At 45.4% G+C, this 17,276-nt stretch overlaps 1 protein-coding gene across 2 annotated transcripts in view; it reads right to left on the bottom strand.

Annotated features, from left to right (window-relative positions):
* The window catches only part of CNST (consortin, connexin sorting protein), a 357,608-nt gene that overhangs the window by 317,973 nt on the left and 22,359 nt on the right, over positions 1–17,276 (bottom strand). The window contains exon 2 of one of the 2 annotated variants that reach the window (XM_078648798.1): positions 138–325. The gene's annotated coding sequence lies outside the window, so the exon portion shown is untranslated. The remainder of the gene's footprint in view (positions 1–137; positions 326–17,276) is intronic. The other variant, XM_078648797.1, reaches the window with a different exon arrangement.

The following is a 17,276-nucleotide window of genomic DNA, read 5'->3' on the forward strand; positions in this document are numbered from 1 at the left end:
CATAGGAAAGTGTACAAGACAGTTTCAACAATCCAAAGACTGCATCAGGCCAACCCAGTAGTAGCCTAGGGCCCCATCTCCCCTGCACATTCTGATACCCACATTGTTAGCATCAGCTATCCCTTTGCTGTACATACCAGACGCAGATGCTGCAGTTAGGACCGGGTGTGGACAGTACCAAAAGGTACAGAGCTACAGTGGAGCATCGCTATTTGTCGACATAGGTGCTGCAGGTCGCTGCGCGGTTCTCCTGGGAATGGATATCTGGCAGGAAGACAGCAGTCCCAGTACACAAGTGCTCGACTGCCGAGGCCAGATACACCTGCTGGTAAAGAAGACATCAATGTTATTTGTTAGACCAGATTTATTAGGGAGATATTTCCAGATCAGATTCACTTTCATACTGGCATATGTATGTTCCCTTGCAGTACAAATATAGATTAGCTGCCAGTTTCAGCATCTTTTTTACAGCTTTGTATATCAGTATGGAAGATGTGTATAGCTGCTACATTCAATTGAAGCAAATAGGTGACATCATACCTCATCGCCTATTAACGTTACAAAAAGTACTTTTAACTTTGAAATGTTGGCCTATCCTAAAAATTGCATTCAAGTTAAGAAAATGTAAATTTGAGGGTGGTTGATTGTAGTATTTCTAAAATTAAAGGGAATTTACTTTTTATTCAGAAACAGGATGCAGTTATACTATAATGATTTAATGAATGCTTACACTAGAACTCTGGAGTGCGTAGTAACGTATTACTCAGTGCAACGTCAATCAGTGCTCCTGTCAGGTGGTTATCCTAGTTGTAGTGAGCCAGAGTACCCTATTCAGAGGGTCTGAAACAGACCAACTGTTTCATTTGAGAAGAGCACCTTCACCCTGTGCAGTTACCTGCAAAAGCAGTACAGACACATTCTGGTTGATCTCACTACTTGTCAGTAAAGAGTGTGCACCACGCATACAATACCAGTGGTACTTTCAAAATATGACACTCACTGAATCACTGCAACATGTGAGCCTGGTTCACTAACTTGTTGGAAGAGCCCGGACGCAGTTAATACGAGCTGCTTTCTTGAAGTCAGATGCCTTGAAACATAGGCCTGATGCCCAATGGAAAAGACTGTGGTATGGCACCTCACATCCAAACCACAGAACCATGTAGAAGCACCCAGTTAGAAATGTTGCATAAAGCCAACTAATTAAGTTTGGACATCTCAGCACTGCTTCTTTTGAGCCCAGAAACAGGGAACAACTCCAGATGAAAAAATATACATTGGGGCATCAATCAACATAGACAATGCACAATCATGGCTGTTCTACAAGAACTGATGTCACAGCAACATCACCCCTTCCACTTTAATTGGTTTATTTTAGAATGCAAACCTGAATACAAACTTTGATACACATTTATGACATGGCAATACAAATAAATGTAGCCCAACAACTATTATTTCGAAAAACTGTACTAATAAACACGTATTCACTCATTTGTTACAACAGAGCAGAGGTCAAATTGGAGTTTAATACTACACTACAGGAAAAATGTCATAAGAAAAACACTGTTTACTACTTCACAGATGGCTAATTTCTATACATAAGGTAACAATTCTCTTATCAGTTAGGGGTCTCATTTTCTTTAAAATAATTTGTATTGCTATTTTAACAATATACAGTTTTACAGGAGATACAACATCTATGTGCAGTACAGGGTTTCCAGGTACCCCCACTGGTATTAGATGCCCTTAAAGACAACAAAGGGCAGCAAAGTATTCTAAAAACAAGCACGTTTTTAAGAAACTGATTCCCCTCCCACCTCTCTGAGCTCCAATCTCGCACCGTCAACTGTAGGTCATCTCTGTGATAAAATCAGGAAATTAGTGAAGAGAGAAGATCCCTTATCACCACTAATGGGTCATTCCGTTCCGTCTAGAGCTCAAGGATTCTGATCATTGCATTTGTGAGCTAGCAGCTACAGGGATTTCAACCTCAGGGGTGTCTCTTGCAGCTTAGGAGGCGCCAGGGTTGTCCGTGGTCAAGTCGGGGATCATGGCCCCTCATGCAAATAAGTAATCTTCCGTCGATCATCGCGTATCACATTTTTCAAGTCATTTTCTTCCACCCCGGCTCATTCCGGTACATCCTTCAGCCAGTCAGCTGTCAAAAGAAGTCTAGGGCTCAGCCATCTAATGGCTATACGCCATTTGGCCTATGCCAACCCAAGCAATACAAATAGTCTTCTAAGTTTCCGTGTTTTGGTTGTGAAAAACTTGTCCCAGTAGACAGTGTTTTCATTTTCTCTGGATTATCCAGCCTGTGGCCCTATGTAGAAGTTGTAATACCTCATCCCTATAGGGCTTATTTGAAGACTGCCCCATACGACATGGAAAACATACGCAGGTTTGTGTCTGCAGCGCATACACCCAGAGTCCCTGTCTGGGTAAAGAGCATGAACGTGTTTTGAGGGAGAGGTACGCAATATGAATTATGCTGTATCGGATACGCTTAAATGGTGGAATTTACTGAAATGTCCCATACCACTCTGTGTATTGTAGTCCATTCTGAAGATGTGATGGGGAATTCACACACCTGCCGCCAAGTGTCTTCGATCATTTGGGGTTGACTTAGCGGTCTGTTTGGAGGACACAATATACATGTATAATAAGCCTCCGGTTTCCGGCCATTGTCAGCACAGTAACAAGTGTGGGTTCCGGGAACTCGGGGAACCCTGGCCATATTTCTCACGTGCTAGCAGTAATCTTGGCATAATGAAGAAACTGACCACTTCCCAAATTAAGTTTCAACTGCGTTGTGTAATGTAATGAATCAACCTGCTAGTTATAAATCTAAATTGACACAGTCCTCCACACAATAGCAGACTATGGCCTTCGACTGCGGTATTTGAGCGAATTGGTGGAATTTTTCTGACCTCGAAGTACGGTGCATTAGGGGCTATGTCGTAATTTGGCAGCACCTGAGTTAGCATTTAGCTCAGCTACACGAACTCTCAACGTTAACTTGACCAAACGTGCGGGGGCCATTTTGTATTTGTTGGCTTCCATTTTGTGTGAACATGCGGCCTCGTGGTCAGCATGCCCTTTTGTCCTTCCTCTGTACCAATGACCATTTACCTTGCCCGGCAACAGGCTATTTTTAGCACTGGTCAAGCTCACGCATGCGTACTCGAACATTTAGATTAATGAGTGGTCACCTCTTAGGAATGTTCCCCAAACTGACCAGTGGTACCAAACCCCTCCCACATGTTGGCTGTGTTCCAAAAATGCCCTTATATGTGCCTAAATTGTGAAACGAGTATACCGCCTACCTTTTTATTACTGTTAAATTTATATAAAAGAGGTCGCGCACCGATGTTCGGTGTGATACTTCTTGCATTGCCGAAGGGTGCTGTAGGAATGTGCCACCACCCCATGGGGTCTTAATAAACTTGTCTTTTGCATTTTCCAGTTTCCGTGCCAACTTCTATTCTATGGTGTTTGAGAGTTTTTGCGGAGTATGTAGACCTGACGAAACCCAATACCACAAATTGGCGACCACGAAGGGACTCATCGGCGACTCGGATGCCCGAAGGAGAGGTCGCGACGAAGGCTTGGAAACTCGCCATGGACGCGTACGCTGCCACTGAGTGACCAGAGTCTTGGCATCCACGGTGTTTTTTCCTTTCCTTCTGACTCGACCTTCCAGGTGGCGCCGGTCCTCGACTGAGATCCTGATCGGTTGGGTTGTCGTGCAGTGCCCGTTTGGCAGATTCGATTACGGAACTTGGCAGTTGGAACCTGGACGTTTGAAAATATTTGAGAAGCTTGTGATTGGTAAGGTAGTCTACTGACACTTACTGTGGCTTTTTGAATTTGTTTGAGTTAGCTAACGTTTGGACCTATGATTTGAGTTATATGTGGAGTGCACCTCACATAGACAGGCATGTAGAGATATTTCTCTGACTTTGTATTTGTTTGAACGGCACACCGTGTGTAAAAGTATATTTAAGTGCCATTTTATGTAATATCGCGTTTGTGATATTTTGACATGCCTATTCTAAGCACACTCCGAGGAATGTGCTGCTTTGGAAATGGTACCAGTTATCGATTAAATGAATCTCAGCCGGCTCCCCCAGAGGGGACACCTAATCGTGAAATGTACATAAAATTTGGCCTTCCTCCCATTATGTATAGTACATTATGGCACAAATACACGAAAACTGATCGTGAATTACAATGGCTACTACATGGGTCGTTTGATCTGCGAAAGGTTCAGTATGTGGAGCAGTGTTTGTTTCAGCGCAGGTCTAGACAGGATATGTTTGATTGTGTGCGTATGTGGGAGAAAGCGGTGCGTGAACGAATGAAGCGTGAACAAGCCTTGGCGGACAAAGAGCAGCGAAAGGCTGCTCGTGATAAAGCTTTACAGTTGCAGGAAAAAGAATTGCAGGAACAGAAAGAGAGGGAGATTCGAGAACGTAATTTGCAAGTTAATGGTCAATTTCCTATTCAACGTCCTCTTTATCCTGTCCTTACTAATGAGTCAGATGATTTTTCGTTACTAGACCGTTGCCCGCCTCCGTATGTTCCGCCTACGGCCCCGGATGAGGACTCGGGCAAGGATGATCAGGGAAATCAGCGTATCAGGTTAACTGCTGATCGAGCTACGGAATTGCGCTCGTTTGCTCGTAAACTTAATACAAATTCAATAACTGTTTCAGAGATTGATGGTCTTATGAGTAAGTGGTCTGAAAAAGAACGATTGTATTTTCTAGATCATTTTGGAGATGAAGTTGTCGAACGGTTTAGACGGTATTCACCTGAATTAGAACCTAAAGTTATATCAGTTGGTCGTGAGAATTTTCGTAAAGGTCTTTTTGTTTTTGTAGATGCGGATGAGTTTTTCCAGCGTTTGGTTAAGCTACGGGATGAGGCGACGCGGCTACGAGCGGAGAAAAAGGCATCGGGTTCGTCTACGTCTGGATCAACGGAAGTATCCAATGAGTGCCCTATCTTTGGAACAGATAAGAGCGCTGCAGTTAATGTTATGCCTATGCGAGAAGCTGCGCCTTTGTATGTCCCTCCTAAAGGGCTAGGCACAGATGATGATAAGAGGTCTAAAGATGCAAAGGGTTATTTTGTGTATAATTGGGTTTATACGCCATGGAATAGAACGGACGTTATGGCGCTCAAGAATGCTTTGCCTGATCCCCGTAAAAACCCAGCAGCTTTCTATGAAGGTGTGGAAGGTGCTATTTCTTCATGTATTATGACATTAGTTGATATTGACCTTTTCTTTGGGTTGATACTGCCTCCTGATATGTGGAGGGCGATTCGTAAGTTTGACGATCGAGCAATATTGGGTGCGGATTGGAAGGAATTAGCCCGAGCTGATTTAGATAGAGAACCTGCATGTAAGCCATGTCAATTGATTTTAGATCTTCCGGTGGCTATTTTGAATAAATTAAAAACGCTTGTTCCTCCTAAAAAAATTGACTGGACGATGTTGGCTTCTTGTAAACAGAAGCCGGATGAATCGGTCTCTGATTTCTTTTCACGTTTCGAGGAAGCATTTCATGATTACAGTGGTCCATCATTAACAGAGGATATGGGCAGGCACTTGTTCGTTGATAAGTACGTGGCTAATCTCCTACCGGAGATTGCAAAACGTTTCAAGACTAGTGAGAGTTCATGGACCACGGCAACCCCCGCTTCTTTATTAACTATGGCTCAGTATTATGAACGACAGGAATTGGAGGCTAAAGAAAGTAGTGATAAGAAAGCGAAGGACTTAAAGACGAAGGTGATGTTGGCTCAGGTTTATGCTACGCAGTCGAGAGGGAATGACAGGGGTAGACGAGGATCGTATGGTACGTCTTCCACCCGTACTGATATTTCCGAGGATCAGTGTGCATACTGTAAGCAGTTTGGACATTGGGCTTCGGATTGTCCGGTGCTTCGAGAACAGCGTAATCAGCGTGGTCGAGGGAATGGAAGGTCGCGGAATAGTTATTCAGGACCGAGGGGTGGAGCGAATGATCGTGGTAGGTTTGAAGCGAGAGGTCGTGGTCAGGCTGATCATAATACTTTTGATCGACGGAATCAGTATCAGATAGCTGAAGGAGAGTTTACTGAGTCTCAGGATAATAGTTATGCATAGGATTGCGTAGGATGGGGTGTGGAATCGGTTGAAGTACCAGTCGATCAAAGGGGTCCATATATATCAGCACATGTTTTGGGTTCTACTGATCAGTTTCTGGTCGATACAGGAGCTACTCGTAGCGCTCTGTCCAAACACTTGGTTCCAAGGGCTCCCCTGTCTGGCGAAACGATTACCTCAATAGGGTTCGATGGAACACCTTCTCTTAGCCCATTGTCTCAACCCCTTATATTTCACATTGACAAATTTACTGCCCCATGCCCGTTTCTGTTATCTCCAAACACACCAGATAATATTGTGGGTCTTGATATGCTAAAACACTTTCGAGCAACTATACGCTGGGCCCCTGAAGGGGTACGGGTTATTTTGAATGAGAACTACCCAGAGGTTGAGAGATCGTGCCTCATGCAGAAGGCCGATGCGTTAGCTTCTCTCCCAAGCACTTTATGGGCCACTTCCGACACTAATGTGGGACAAATGATTATTCCTCCCGTACGTATTACTGTAAAGGAGGGAGTGTCTTTGCCTCGTGTACCACAGTACAAGATCTCCAGAGAAGGCGAAGTGGCCTTGACACATATTGTAAATGATTTGATTATGGCAGGGGTGGTGGAGGAAGTCCCCTATAATGTTTGTAACAGTCCGATTCTTCCGATCCTAAAGAAAGACACAGACACTAAGATTTACCGTTTCATTATTGATTTGAGGGAAATTAATAAGATAGTCGTACCCCAGTATCCGGTGGTGTCTGACATTACCACCTTACTTACTTTGATTCCACCTACATCTACTACATTAACTGTTATTGACTAGAAGAATGCTTTCTTCTCGATTCCCATTCATCCAGATAGCCGATATTTGTTCCGCTTCACATTAAATAACAAATCATATAGATTTTGTCGAGTTCCTCAAGGTTACACAGAAAGCCCTAGCATTTATAGCCAGGCTTTAAAAAGACAGCTTGATTCTTTTGACTTACAGTCTGGGGTGGCTCTTATTCAATATGTTGATGATATCTTACTTGCAGCAGACACGCAGGAACAATGTGAGGAGAGTACTCTCTCCCTACTTTCTTTTCTGGCCAAAAATAATCACAAGGTCTCAAGGAAGAAGTTGCAATATTGTAGACCAAAGGTGACCTACCTCGGTCATCTTTTGTCTAAGGAGGGGCGTGCATTGACATCAGATCGAATTCAAGCAATTTTAGATACACCAGTCCCTTGCACTCAGAAGGATGTTCGTGCCTTCATAGGTTTGACATCTTTTTGTAGACAATGGATATTAGGATTTTCGCACATTATAAAACCTTTGTTAGCATTGTTGTCCAAAACTACACCAATTCCCCTTGAATGGACAGATGAATGTCAGAATGCTTTTGAACAATTGAGAGAAGCTCTTTGCTCTGCACCAGTGTTAGGTACACCGGATTACACAAAGATTTTCACACTGTATGTACATGAGAAGGATGGGTGTGCATTGTCAGTTTTAGTGCAGACACACGGAGATAAGCAGAGGCCTTGTGCGTACTTTTCGGCAGTACTCGATCCTGTGGCTCGAGGATTGCCTGGATGTTCGAGCAGTTGCAGCAAAAGCAGTAGCCATACGACAGAGTGAGGGAATAGTTTTGTCACACAAATTGTTGGTGTTAGTTCCCCATGCGGTAGATGCTTTGTTGAACCAAACGAAAACACAGCATCTAACTAGTGCACGTTTAACAGGATACGAGCTAACACTGTTGGCGCCACATATTACACTAAAGAGGTGTGCCACTCTGAACCCTGCTACTTTATTGCCATATCCTGTTGCTGAGACCCAGAAGGACGAACAACATGATTGTGTTTTTCTGACTGAAGAACAAACAAAGGGTCGTATCGATTTACAGGATACGCCACTTTCAGATGTAGATGGGGAACTGTGGGTTGATGGATCGTGTTTAAAGTTGCCAGATGGTACAACTTCTGCAGCCTATGCGACCACGACACTTAAGACCATGGTAGAAACAGCACGAATACCGCAGAAATCGGCCCAAGCGGCTGAATTGATAGCCTTAACGAAAGCATGTGAGTTAAGTGCTGGATTATGCGTGAATATCTATACTGACAGCCGTTCTGCTTTTGGAGTAGTGCATGATTTTGGCCTACTCTGGAATGAACGAGGGTTCCTGACCTCACATGGAGTGCATATTATGCATGGAGAATTAGTACGTGACCTTCTGAATGCATTGTTATGTCCAAAGAAGGTAGCGATAATCAAATGTAGTGCGCATAAGAAGGTGACAGACAAAATAGGACAAGGAAACGCTTTTGCAGATCGCATAGCGAGAGAGACTGCCATGTTAAAAAATGTCTCCCCTATGTATGTGGTGAGATCACAGGCTGAGCGATGGCACGATGCTAGAGAGGAAATATTAGACATTCAAAAATCAGCATCTGAAGCAGAACTCGCAACCTGGGCAACACAGGGAGTGTTGGATGATGAGGGTTGTTGGCGTAGCAAAGACATGGAGAGATGGAAATTACCTGCTGCTTATTTGCAAGCAATGGTTCAAATGACACATGGGCTGGCACATGTTGGAGCTCTTGCAATTACTAAATTGCTTACAGGAGTTTGGGAGCATCCTGAGATTGCCAGCACGGCCAAGAGAGTAGTGCAGACCTGTCTGATATGCCTACAGTACAATCCTGCCAAAGGGACTTATACTCCTAAAGGAGGGTTTGTTCCACCTACTGCACCGTTTGAAGTACTGCAAATGGATTACATCCAGCTGGAGCGCTGTAATAACCTCAAATATGTCCTAGTGGTGGTGTGTGCTTTCAGTAAATGGATTGAAGCTTACCCCACGAAGGATAATACAGCATTGACAACAGCTAAGGTGTTACTCAAAGAGTACTTCCCACGCTATGGTGTTTGTAAATTTTTGTGGAATGACAATGGTCCTCATTTTGTTGGGAAAATAGTGGAGCATGTCTTGAAAGGATTGGGAATTAAACAAAAATTCCACGCTGTATTCCACCCGCAGTCAGCAGGTCTAGTAGAAAGGTATAACGCGACTCTGAAGTTGAAGCTAGCAAAGATCGTGGCATCCACCTCTTTGAAATGGCCGGATGCTTTGCCTTTGGCATTACTGTCTATTAGATCAGTGGCACATTCCCGATCTGGCCTCACACCCTATGAAGTGGTGTTCGGAAGGCCTATGAACATCTGGGGAGTTCCAAAGCCTCGTTTGATACATGATGTGCCTTGTATAATGATGAACGATTATTTGGTACGATTAACAAATGATTTACTTTCTATTCATCAACAGGTTCGAGAAGCGCTCCCCGACAATTCCATTGGAGAGGCTCACGATCTCCGTCCTGGGGACCACGTTATGGTCCGCGCGTTCGTGAGAGCCAGCAGTTTGGAGCCGAGGTGGCGTGGCCCTGAACAGGTATTACTGGCAACTCGGACGGCTGTGCGAGTCACGAATAAGAAGCGGTGGATACATTCAACTCACTGCCGTCGTGTCTCTCCGGATCTGGTGAATCCTGCAGTGCTGTCTGACTATCGAGACATCTGGTGGAGAAGTGTGGCTCAACGGTTAGAGGCGGCAGACCCGGAGGCTGAGGTCAGCCCGGTACCAGGGTTCAATTCCCTACACGGCCGGGTGCAGGACCAATGTCAGCGGGCCCGATAAATCTCGCCTCGGTGCCACTCTAACCATGGGGTCCCACGTGGCAACTCTGGGCAATAGCTTGCTTAATCTCCACTCCAGCCCCACCACCGCCAGGGATGCCTGGCTTCACCTTGGGGATGCCCAGTAAATGGACCATCTCACAGGGAAAGCCAGGACGGGTTCCCCAGTGGTACAGCGCTGGGACGCTCCAGGGCAACCACGCGCTCTATAAATCCAACATTCATTCATTCTATAAATCCAACATTCATTCAGAGAAGAGCCCAGCTGTTACGCCTCACGAGTCGGAGGGAGCCTTCCCGGACCACACTGTTTCTGGAGGAGCGAAATATAACCTACGTCCAAGGAAAGAAGTTATTTTGTGCAAGACTGGTTGAGTTACCGTTCTGAGGTTTGCGAAAACGGAAGCCGAGAATATCAAGGGGGGGAGATCAGTTCTGGCCAGTGTAGCGACACCCGTCTTGAATCTCGGAGAAGACACCAGCGGCTACCTCGGATCTTAGCACTCAATTTTTATTTTTTAGTTGATTTTGAAACTTTGTTCTTTGCACTATGACACTTACTACGATGAGAAACAGAAGAATTCTGGGTGCAGTACTTTTTGTTACGACTATAGTGGTAATAGCGGTAATAGCTTGGACTGTAGAACGATTGCTTCCTGCACGAGAATATTTACTGCCTACCACTCCAATCCCATCTGAACATTTCCATTTTACTCTGCCTTATCATGAAGAGAGACATAGACAGACTTACTTGAATAATAGCTTCATTCAAATTCTGCATCATACCCATAATATGACGAACCCTTCGAATTGTTGGGTATGTGGAATGTTGCCTGGACATCAAAAGAAAGGAGGAACTCCACTTATTCCTCTTCCTTTCTCTCATAATGGTTCTTGTAATGCTTGGTATACTCTTCTTTTTACCCTAAGATGGCCAACAAAAGGTGGACTACTCTTTCGACTAAATAAAGTGTGTTATAATGATAGAGATGGTTACCCACAAGCAGAAGGAACAAAATTTGAATGGGAAGAATATCGTCCGGACAATGTATCTACACCTCGTATTTTCACTAATCAAAGACTTGTAAATAGGTCTAGTCTACATGTGATTACGGTTATTGATACTAAGGCCGACCTTTGTGTGAGGAATAAAGGTACAATTCCGGTAGGGAAGAGTGAGTGCAACACTACTCTCACATTTGACACACCAAGTGGTATTGCTTTTGTAGCCTCACGAAATACTTACTTTATTTGTGGTAATAAAGGATATCATCGTCTTCCCATTGGGTGGTTAGGAACTTGCTATATATCTTTTGTACTACCCCCTGTATTTATTGCCCCGCCTATGTATCACAATGATTTTGTACTATATCATGATTTTAAATTAAATAGGGTTAAGAGAACATTAGAGATTAAAAACGTAGATCAAACAGACACCTCCTTACAACAATATGCAGATTTTAATATAGGCCTGTTTTCTTTTGTTGGGGCTGCCTTAAACAGCAGGAAAATAAGACGGCTAACACGTGTTGTGGAAGCTGTTGCTAATGAAACTGCCTCTGCTTTAGGGAATTTAACTGAGGAACTCCAAATTACCAGGATTGTAACGCTCCAGAACCGAATGGTTCTTGATGTAGTACTGGCTGATCGTGGGGGTGCATGCCGCATTATCGGAAGTAGTAGTTGTGTTTACGTCCCAGATAATTCATCTTCTGTGTATGATGCCATTTCCAAATTGCACAAAATTGCTGCTGAAATTCACCCCGAAAATGGTACATGGACATTTTCTAATTGGTTCTGGACTTTGCTTAGTACCTGGGGTTGGAAATTACTGACTATCCTTTGTATGATTATTGGAATACTCTTTTTCCTTTGTTTATGCATCCAATGTGGCCCTACCTTATGCTCTGTATGTATTACGGCCTGTATCCCATCCAAACGAGCTATTGCCAAAAATGAACAAATGAATAACGCAGAAGTGATGAAGATAATGATGATTAACATTGATGATGAATATCCGGACTACTTCCATTATGAGGTAGCTTCAGCTAAATGCTAAAAGGGCCGTCTGTCGTAATTTGGCAGCACCTGAGTTAGCATTTAGCTCAGCTACACGAACTCTCAACGTTAACTTGACCAAACGTGCGGGGCCATTTTGTATTTGTTGGCTTCCATTTTGTGTGAACATGCGGCCTCGTGGTCAGCATGCCCTTTTGTCCTTCCTCTGTACCAATGACCATTTACCTTGCCCGGCAACAGGCTATTTTTAGCACTGGTCAAGCTCACGCATGCGTACTCGAACATTTAGATTAATGAGTGGTCACCTCTTAGGAATGTTCCCCAAACTGACCAGTGGTACCAAACCACTCCCACATGTTGGCTGTGTTCCAAAAATGCCCTTATATGTACCTAAATTGTGAAACGAGTATACCGCCTACCTTTTCATTACTGTTAAACTTATATAAAAGAGGTCGCGCACCGATGTTCGGTGTGATACTTCTTGCATTGCCGAAGGGTGCTGTAGGAATGTACCACCACCCCATGGGGTCTTAATAAACTTGTCTTTTGCATTTTCCAGTTTCCGTGCCAACTTCTATTCTATGGTGTTTGAGAGTTTTTGCAGAGTATGTTGACCTGACGAAACCCAATACCACAGCTATACATCCTATTCTGCCCGTTCCCAGAGTCTACAGACCAGTTTGATCTCATGAGGTAGAGTATCAGTTGTTCAGTTACCATGGAGTGATAGGGACCCTATATCAGCATCACTGTGTGTGCCTGACAGTAGGGATGTTTCCCAGTAATGTTCAACAACGAACCAGTGGAGGCCAGTCACAGGAAGCCGGCAACCTCCACATTCTTAAACTACCCCACAAGAAACAATGCAGATTTTAGGTGGTTCACATGTAACCCAGAGAGCCCTCCAAATTCTCTCATCAATGTTAGCATGGTCGGGCTGACATATCTGGTGGCGTAAATAAACCATTGTGTCATCCAATTACAGTGACACTACTTGTGTCGCCAGACCCAGTTGTATTCTCCAGCCCTGCTCACCAAACACAATCTAAGTGCTACCGGCCCAATCACCAGAGCAAAGAGTAAGGGGGACAAGGGGCATTCCTCCGGGTACTCCACTGTACATGAATGCCCTCTGACACAAGGCACCCAGTTCTTATCCATGCCAGCAGCGTTGTGTACAGCATTTTGATCCATGCTATGAATTTGCAGATCAATCCCACTATCAAGCACCCGCCACAGATATCAAATGCCTTTTACATGTCTAAAAAGGTCAGAACATACTGATCATCAGCTAGGCAGGGTGTGAGGAATAAATCCTGATTTATCAGGGTGGACCACCTTCCGAAGATAGCGATATAGGCATTCTGCAGGAATCAGAGTATTTTTTAGACTATGTTCAGTAATGATGGAGGGCGATAGGAGGTGGCATCCAATGGATCTCCTCCAGCTTAAGTATTAGCACGACAAGGGCTTTTCTCATGGAGGGCTGGAGTATGCTCCGTGCAAAGGCTGCCAAATACCCCGGCAACATTTTGTCATGGTTACTGGGAGTGTTCTGTAGAGCTCTGTGGGCAGTCCATTTTGCCCCCAGGGTTTTCACTGTATTAAGGGGATCTACAGCTTGTAGTATTTCCTGTCTGGTCACAGTCCCTCCAGGTCCTCTCATTCAGAGTCCTCTAAACGTGTCAATGATAACAAGTTCAAGTAGTTCAGGGGACTTACCAAGAGATGTATGTACTTGATGCAGGTGCACAGTCAGTCCGTATCTCATTGATGGTTAGTTGGGCATCTACCTCCATTCCCGACTGATCCATAATTTCCAGTATGGAACCAGAGTAGTATTCCTGTTTATTCATTCCGACTAGCAAATGACCCACCGGTCCCCTTCCATATGGAGCCTGTGTCAATAGGTGAGATACAAAGTTTTTCAGTGGTTCTGATGAGGCGTAAAGCTGTCTTTAGGCCTCGCCCCACGCAGTGCGTTTTGACTGATCATGTGGCAATACCTTTTCCAGTGACGCTAAAGGATTCTTCATGTAATGTCAGATCCCATTCTAGAGTCTGTTGAATACACGTTGTAGTAGCCACGGGACAGTTACAGAAACATTGAAGCACCTATCGAACCTCTCTCAACTCTCTGCTCAAATTCCTTTCCCTCTCCCCTGGTCTGATCATTTTTTGGTCCCTTTTAAATTCCAACTTCCAGGGAAGATCACGGAAACCCCCCACCCACGGGCCCCGTCTCGCCCATGGAAAAAACTGGACGCTAACCTATGGGAACGCTCTCTGTCCTCCACTCTACCCATAGTTGACCCCGACCCCTCCAAAGCCGAAAATCAACTACACAACTGGATTAGCGACTCTCTCAATATAGTCCTACCGTTAAAAATCCTCCCTCCCATTAGAAGATCCTCCAATCTACCGTGGTTCACCGAGGAACTGCGCGAATTAAGACGGAAAGGCAAAAGGCTCGAACGCCAATGGAGAAAGAACTGGAACACTGACGACAGAAGTGGATATAAAGCCCACATTAGGCTCTACAAAAACGCCTTAAAAACGGCACAGGCCGCCTACTTTGAGGACCAAATTGCAGCCGCAACCAACTCCGCTAAAGAGACCTATCGGATAGTCAAATGCCTCTCCAAAATTCAGGAACCCCCCTCACCCCCCGACCTGGATGGCTCAAAATGCAACCAGATGGCCGAATTTTTTTCGAATAAAATCGAAAAAATTCTCAACGCCCTCCCAGCGGTGTGTACCACTCTAAGAGGCCCCCACCACCCGATCTCCCAAACACCCCGAGGTTGCTCTCTTTCCCCCACATCACCACTGAAATGTTTCTCAACGTCCTGCACAAAATCAAAAGCGGCGCCCCTTCAGACCCAGCTCCTATCAGTAAACTGAAACAAGTTGCTTCCACTATAGCCCCTCCGCTCACCAACTTGATCAACGCCTCCTTTGAGCTTGGCATTGTCCCAGCAAACTGGAAAAAAGCCACGGTTAAAGCTCTTTTAAAAAAACCGCATCTTGATCCAGCAGACCCATCAAACTTCAGACCAATCTCATTACTGCCGGCAATGAGCAAAGTCGCAGAGAGAGTAGCGAACCAACATCTTTCTGAGTTCCTAGAGACCAACCACCTCCTTCGCCAAACCCAGACGGGTTTCAGACCAGGACAAGGGACGGATACCGCATTGTTAGCCATGGTCGAAGAAGCTAGGAGCATACTCGACGCAGGAGGATCAGTGGCAGTGATCCTCCTCGATCTAAGTGCCGCCTTCGACACGGTTGACCACGCAACCCTTGTTCACCGTCTTGAACTAACAGGAGTGGCTGGCTCCGCCTTAGCCTGGATCTCATCTTTTCTTGAGAACAGGTCTTTTCAAGTAACAGATGGGCACTCCATCTCCAAAGCTCAGGCACTCAAGTGTGGGGTGCCTCAGGGGTCCTCCCTGAGCCCCACACTTTTTAACGTATACATGGCACCCCTCGAGGATGTTGTCAAACCTTTCGGGATTAAATCAATAATGTACGCCGATGACACCCAGCTCGTCGTTTCCCTAAACCAACCAGACAACGCCCTCACCAACTTATGTAGCTGTCTGGAAAAAGTGCACCAGTGGATGTGCGAGTCTCGGTTGAAATTGAACGGGGAAAAATCGGAAATACTCCTCTTAGGAAACCCAAATAAAATCCCCACTCCTCTTCCCTGGCCACTATGCATGGGATCTCCACCACCCCCTAAATCAGAAGTAAAAAGCCTAGGGATATGGCTAGACCAGGAGCTCAGTTTCAAAACACAAGCGAGGAAAACCGCGGGAACGTGCTTCGGCCTCATAAAGATGGCACGAAAGATTCTCCATCTTCTCCCCCCTCAATCCAGGAAGCTCTTGATGCAGGGGCTGGTGAACTCCAGATTGGACTATGGCAATGTCCTATATCTGGGGGCCCCAGTCTCTGTAGTTCACAGACTCCAATGTGCACAAAATGCTGCGGCCAGAATACTCACTGGAACCGCTGCAAGGAACTCCGCTAAGCCAGCTCTCAAAAGTCTGCACTGGCTACCAGTCAAGGAAAGGGTCGACTTCAAGACCCTGTGCATTACCCATCGAATACTGCACAATGAAGGCCCTCCCATACTCAGGCCTCTGGTGTCCCACCAAACATCTAGCAGACATCTCAGATCTAACTCCCTCTCCTTGGCAAAAATCCCCAGAATTTCGAAGGCCAGAACAGGTGGTCGCCAGTTCTCGTACAACGCCCCCAGGCTATGGAACGCCCTCCCACTCTCCCTTAGACAGGAACATAACCATCTCAGATTTAGGAAAGGACTGAAGACTCTACTCTTCCCTTGAGCGCTCCCTCACTTGACTTCCCACCCTCCAGGATGTGTTCATCAGCGCCGGGATGCCTAAGGGCAGCTGAGCGCTCTACAAAACCCAAAATCAAATCAATCAATCAAATCATTATGTAGTGGTATAACATTATGGGTAGGTCGCCGAGATCAGTACACCCTGCATCTTCTTCTGAATTACCTCAGACCACCTCAGTCCATCGAGTGCATACTTCACCAAGCACCATGGATCACAGGTGTGTGCTCATTAGAGAATTAAGTCTGAAACAAACAAGACATGCTCGCGTCCTGCCAGGGCGCCCATAGAATCTCCCCATCTCCAGCCAACTCTATCCACCATCCATACTTTTGCTCAAAGTGTCAGGCACCAGTCGAGTCTAGGAGAAGGAATTGCCATCCATTGAGTCAGATATCTCTGGTCATAGGGTGCCATCCAGGCAAACAAGGATTTCATCCCCAACAGGGGCTCCCAGTCGCTCCAGTTCCTCTGGGCATTTTCTTGTTATGGCCAGAGCGTCTAACATGGGACCCTCGACCTCCGGAAGCAGCACTCGCAGAGCCCTTTCAGTCCAGAGTGTCCAGCAAGTCTTGAGGGTAGTCAAAAAAGTGCACCTGGCCATCATACTGTATGCAAAATGTGGTGGGATATAGCAAACTATATTTGACATTGCATTCTCTCAGCTTTCGTTTCACCGACAGAAAGTTGTTGCGCATTTTCTGAACATTAGGAGCGTAATCAGGAAAAAGTATGATTTGTCTGTCCTCATACCTGGGGGGCTGCGAGTGCGCACATGTTGTAAGCTAGCTTCACGTTGAAGATGGTTGAACAAGTGATCTATCATTTCCCGTGGAGGTGCTTCCGAGCACGGGGCTGCCGCCAGCGCCCACTCAATGGTGAAGACGTGGGATATCCTTGGGCAAGAGGGTTTTTGGAAATAACTGCTCAAGGAACAGCTATGCAGAAGAACCATTCACCCGTTCCAGGAAGCCCGCCAGTCATATACCGTTTCATCTGAATCACCCTTCAGCATCCTCCCGGCGCTCCTCCGCTTGCGTGACACTACATTTCAG

Source organism: Lissotriton helveticus, chromosome 6 (assembly GCF_964261635.1).
Source record: "Lissotriton helveticus chromosome 6, aLisHel1.1, whole genome shotgun sequence".
NCBI classification, from domain to species: domain Eukaryota; kingdom Metazoa; phylum Chordata; class Amphibia; order Caudata; family Salamandridae; genus Lissotriton; species Lissotriton helveticus.